Here is a 6,201-nt window from a genome sequence, read left to right on the forward strand (position 1 = left end):
TATACACTGTTCTGTAAGCTTTTGGCGTAGTTTCTCACATCATTAAATATTTTTCTATTGTAGCGATTAGCTTTCCTATGCCATCTAATTATCCATACCATAAACTATTTAACAAGTGTGATATTGAACATGTAATTTGTTTCTGGTTCTCCATGATAAACAATGTTACAAGAAACATCTCAGTAGTTATGACTTTCCACAGAACTATGATTCTTTCCTAAAGATAAAGCCCTAGAAACCAATTACAAAATCAAAGTTTATGTTTGCTTTTAAGGATTGGTTGCAGACTGGCCCACTTCAAAGACTAAACTCACACTCCCACCAGCGATTGCCTTCTGCCTTCCCCTCCAATTCCTTCAGCACTTTATTTTCTAATTCCAAAAACTTGCCAGGTGGACAGAGAGAAGGGTCTTTGGTGGTTTTATTCGTACTGTATTTATATTTTATGACTCTCCAATAACAGAATATTATTTTTCACACTTTTTGACCAGTGTACAATTTTGGGGAATTGTAAGTTCTAGTTTAATTAAGGTTGATTTAATTTATCGTGTACATTTAAAATATTTTCCCAGATTTGTTTGCTTTTACTTTCACTTATGATCATTTTCTGTGAAAGATGCAAAAATATATTTCATTAAGAATATTTTAAATCTGTAATTGGTTAACAGTTGCTATTGTTGAGCTAGGGTCTCACTCTAGCCCTAGCTGACCTGTAACTCAATATGTAAATGAGGCTGGCCTGGAACTTACTAGTGCTGATATTAAGTTGCTGATATGCAGTTGTGTAAGCAGAAAGGATCTTTGGACATATTATTGCACATAGCAAGAGCTCCTAGGTTAGGTTCGGAACCACACACAGCCCTGACTCTTACTTTTCCCCCAGCAGCTATTATACTTCAACTGTCAATCTCATCCTCATTGTACCTTGGTGACCAGATGTCTGGTACAGCAGCAATTGCAGTACACATTAAATGCAGAAGCAAGAGGAATGGGGCTCCTGTCTCTTCGAATGGTTGAGCAAAAGTATTTCCTGAAACAGCTCTTAGGTTTCCATTGCTATAATGGAGTCAGAGTCACCCACAGCCAGAGGGGTAGCTGCTAGTGCAATTACCCAGCTTTAGATCCTCAGAGATGGGTTTTTAAGAATGGCAGTTGTTGCCCCACAAGGCCTGCATAAGGACAAAACCAGCTGACATGCCAGTGTGGATAGGGGAAATGTCATAGGGTCCCACCTCTAGATGAAGAACTACAGGCAATCAATGGATGCTGAGAGAGGGAGAATTATAGATAATCTAATCCCAAGTGGTCAGCCCTTAGACACAAGTACCACTAAATGGACTCTCTCTCTCTCTCTCTCTCTCTCTCTCTCTATCTATATATATATGTGTGTGTGTGTGTGTGTGTGTGTGTGTGTGTATAAAATGTACACAAGTACCACTAAATGGACTCAATTATATATATATATATATATATATAATGTATTCGTGTGTGTGTTGGGAGGAGCATTTGTGTGGTTTGGGGGTTTTGTTTTTGTTTTTTTGTTAAGGACATACAGTTGGCTCAGATAAACCGATTTTTTACTCTTAAGGCCATTTAAGGATCTGTTCCTCAGGGGTCACATGGGCTTGGGAGGAGCCCCTGGCTCCATTCTTTTACCAGTTCCATCTATGTGAAAATAAGTCAAGGGTCCTGCTCAACCATGGCTGGCTTCGCTTGGAAGCATGGAAGAAATGTTTCCTCTGTGTTGACCCTCCTCTTTGTAGACTGGACACTGGTTAACGTCCATCTTGTGGGGTCTCCTTGGCCTCCTTGATCAAGAGGACAGGTGACTCACAACAGTTACAGGACATTTTGAGAGATGCTTATAGTCCCCTGGCACTAGTTGACCTGGGAGGACAAGGAGCAAAAACTGTCCTTTATGTACCTCTGACCAAATTAGTATAGGCCTCAAAATATGTCTGTTAAACATCCCAGAAGGTTAGTTCCACCAGTCTGGTACTTTTAATTACCATGTGTCATGTAGATAAATCTTGGGCAGAGACCAGTTGTTCTCATATAAACCTTGCCTAGACATATATTTCTTGATCTGGTATGTATAATTTGTCAGTAGGTTGTTGGACTAATATGGTTCCCTCTGGTTTTTAAAACTAGCTAGGCGTTATTTATCTCTTGCATTGTCTAACCCTTCCATCATAGTTTCCCCAATTAAGGTGCCCCCATTTTTCCCATTTCTACCTTAATAGTATCCTTTTCCTATGGTCATAACTCTCTTGAGCTCCTTCTTTCCCTTTATCCCCCAGGTTCCTTGTATAACCTCCCCTCTCCCCTCCCTTAAACTAACCCACTTTTTATCCATATCTCCCTTATTAAGGCCTGTTTCTTACTGTTCATCTCTTTCAGATTCTTTCTTATCCTTTACGTCCCTGGATCCTTTCCATTATCCTGGTTCCTGTAGTTATATCTGGATACATACTCACTTATCAGGATTTGGTGCTAGGATCCACATATTAGGGAGAACATACGTTGATTTTTTTTTCTGAATCTATGTTACTTCACTTAGTATAACAGTTTCTAGTTCCATCCATTTACCTGCAAATTTCATTTCATCTTTCTTCACTGCTGAGTAAAACTCCACAGTATAAATGAACCACATTTTCATTATCCACTTGTCAACTGAGGGACACTTGGGTTGCTTCCATCTGTTAGCTATTGTGAAAATGCAGCTACAAAAATGGATGTACAAGTGTCTCTGCAATAGGATGAGTTCTTTGGGTATATGCCAAGGACTGGTTTAGAGTACACCTGAGGGGTCTGCCCCTAAGGAAAGCACTGGCTCACAGTCAGAGCTCCTGCATGGAAGGTCTCATAATCTCTCCCTTTGTAGACACAGTTGCCTAAGCCACACCCTATTCCCACACTTGCCCCAGCCATCAATCACTGCAGATTACTCAGAGTCCAGAGGTGGCACTCTTCTGGTATGGTTTGCTGGCAGGCAACACTGAGAGCTCTGAGCCCTGGTCCAGTATTGCTCAATTTCCACAGCCTTCTCTCACACTGTTGGGCAGGGTCTAAAGCACTGAGAGCCAAGGGTGCAGCGCTAGGTTCCCTCGGGTCTCCCCCTCCAGTGCACATCTAGTGCTGTGTTGGCTTGCCCTATTCTGTGGGTTTTCTCCTCGTTTTCTTGGTTGTTTCTTTTGCTGTACAGAAGCTTTTTAGTTTAATAAGGTCCCACTTGTTGATTGTTGGCCTTCTTTCCTGAGCAATTCATATCTGGTTTAGAAAATCCTTTCCTACACGTATATCTTTTAGGTTTTTGCCAATGTTTTCTTCCAACAGTTTCAGAGTTTCACGCTTTACATTGAGGTCTTTGATCCATCTGGAATTGAATTTCTTTTTTTTTTTTTTGGTCTTTTTGAGACAGGGTCTCCCTGTAGCTCCAGCTGCCCTGGAACTCACTATGTAGACCAGGCAGACCAGCCTCCAGTGAATGTTCTTGCCCCCTTTATCAAATATCAGGTGGCTGAAATTGAGGGTACTCATATTTGGGTCTTCAGTGTTGTTTCATTGATCTACAGGTCTATTTTTGTGCCAGTACCGTGTTGTTTTTATGACTATCAGCTCTTAATACAGTTTAAAATCTGGTATAGCAATCCCCCCAGCATTGCTCTTAGTGCTCAGGGTTGTTTTGGCTATCCGAGGTCTTTTGTGCATCTGTATGAATCTTAGTGTGTGAAAAATGTCATGGGGATTTTGATTAGCATTGCATTGAATCTATAAATGGCTTTTGGAAGGATGGTCATTTTCACAAAATTAATTCGTCCAATCCATGAGCATGGGAGGTCCTTCCATCTTCTGATATCTTCCTCAATCTCTTTCTTTAAAGATTTAAATTTTTCATTAATGTCTTTGGTCAGGTTTATTCTGAGGGTTTTTTTTTTTTTTTTTGCAGCTATTGTGAATGGGAGTGTTTTCGTGTGCTCTTTCTCTGATTGCTTGTTATTGGTATATAGAAAGGCTACAGACTTTTGTGGATTAATTTTGTAACCTGCCACTTTACTGAATGTGTTAATAATTTTCAGGAGTTTCCTGGTGGAATTTTTGGCATCTCTTAGATATAATATCATATCATCTGCAAAAAGGGATAATTTGATCTCTTCCAGTTATTACTCCTTTAATTTCCTTCTCTTGTCTTATTGCTCTTTCAAGAGTTTCAAGCACTATGTTAAAGAGGAGTGGAAATTGTGGACAGCCTTGTCTGGTTCCTGAGTTCAGTGGGAATGCTTCCAGTTTTTTCTCCATTTAGAATAATGTTGGCTGTGGGTTTGTTATATATGGCTTTATTTATGTTGAGGTATGCTCCCTCTGGTCCAATTTCCTCTAAGACTTTGAACATAAATGCATGTTGAATTTTGTCAAAGGCCTTCTCTGCATCTATTGAGATGACCATGTGGTTCTTGTCTTTGAGCCCATTTATATGATTTATGATGTTTATTGACTTACGTATATTGACCCACCCCTGCATCTCTGGAATAAACCCGACTTGATCATGGTAGATGATCTTTTTAATGTGCGTCTGTACATGGTTTGCAAGGATCTTATTGAGAATTTTTGCATCTATGTTCATTAAGGATATGGGTCTATAGTTTTCTTTTTTGGTTGTATCTTTACCTGGCTTTGGTATTAGAGTGATGCTGGCTTCATAGAAGGAATTTGGAAGTTCTCCCTCCATTTCTATCTTTTTGGATAAATTAAGTAGTATTGGATCTAGATCTTCATTAAATGTCTGGTAGAATTCTGCTGTAAATCCATCTGGTCCTGGGCCTTTTTTAGTTGGGAGGTTTTGTATTACTCTTTCAATTTCTTTTTGTGCTATGAGTCTGTTTAAACTGTTAATCTCTTCTTGGTTTAGTATTGGTGGTTCCCATGCCTTTAGATATCCATCCATTTCTTTTAGGTTTTCAAATTTAGTAGCATATAGGCTTTTAAAGTATTCCCTTATAATGTTCTGGATCTTTTTGGAGTCTGTAGTGATGTTTCCCTTCATCTCTGATTTTGTTGATTTGGAGGTGTTCTTTCTTTCTTTTGGTTAACTGTGCTAGCAGTCAGTCAATCTTGTTTATCTTTTCAAAGATCCAGCTCTTGGATTTGTTGATTCTTTGTATTGTTTGTTTTTGTTGTTGTTGTTGTTTGTTTGTTTCAATTTCATTAATTTCTGCCCTGATTTTTGTTATTTCTTCTTGTCTGCTGGGTTTGGGTTTCATTTGCTGTTTTCATTTAATTCCAGGAATACTTTTATTTCTTTCTTAATTTCTCTTTTGACCCATTCATCATTCAGGAGTGTGTTGTTTAATCTCCATGTGTTCATGTGGTGATTAGGGCTTCTTCCATTGTTGATTGTAAGCTTCATTGCACTGTGGTCTGATAGAATGCATGGAATTATTTCAATTTTTTTGTATTTATTGAGGTTTGTTTTCTGCCACAGTATATGGTTGATTTTGGAGAATGTTCAATGGGGCGTTCAATAGAAAGTACATCCTTTGGTCCTTATGTAGAACACTTGGTAGATGTCTGTTAGGTCCATTTGATATATGGTATTGTTTTATTTATTATTTATTATTTTTATTTTTTTAATAAATTTATTTATTTTTACACCCATTTCCCAGTTAGCACCTTCCCATTGCCTCCCTCCCCCCACTAGAGCCCTTATACTCTGATATCCCTGCTACTGTCTGCTCTGTTGTTGGCACCCCCAGCCATTCCCCAGTACTTGCCCTTCTGGTGAATCTAGTCAGCCTATCTAGAGGTCTTTGTTTTAGGAGGGTCAGCTGTTCCTCATCTAGCCATAATCAATTGCCAATATTCCTTTGGATAATATTGGAGTCTGCTGTTCATTTTCCTAGTTCATTCCAGGGTACTATTTGGGAATCCCTTTGGCCACTGTGGCCAACAACTGAAAAGAAGGTATCGCTTGTCTGGCATTGTTGCTTGTTATGTAGCCTTTAGCTATACATATGGACTCTGATGAAATTATATTGGCCCCTTTAATCTTTGGTTACACTTTCCTTTTGGGTGTTTAAGGCCATACAGTTGGCCTTGATAAAGCAATTTATTTTCATTCTTAAGGTCATTTGAGGACCTGTTCCTCAGGGGTCACATGAGCTTGGGAGGAGCCCCTGGCTCCTTTCTTTTACCAGTTCTGCC

This window comes from Nannospalax galili, unplaced genomic scaffold (assembly GCF_000622305.1).
Source record: "Nannospalax galili isolate Female #2095 unplaced genomic scaffold, S.galili_v1.0 scaffold915, whole genome shotgun sequence".
Classification (NCBI taxonomy): domain Eukaryota; kingdom Metazoa; phylum Chordata; class Mammalia; order Rodentia; family Spalacidae; genus Nannospalax; species Nannospalax galili.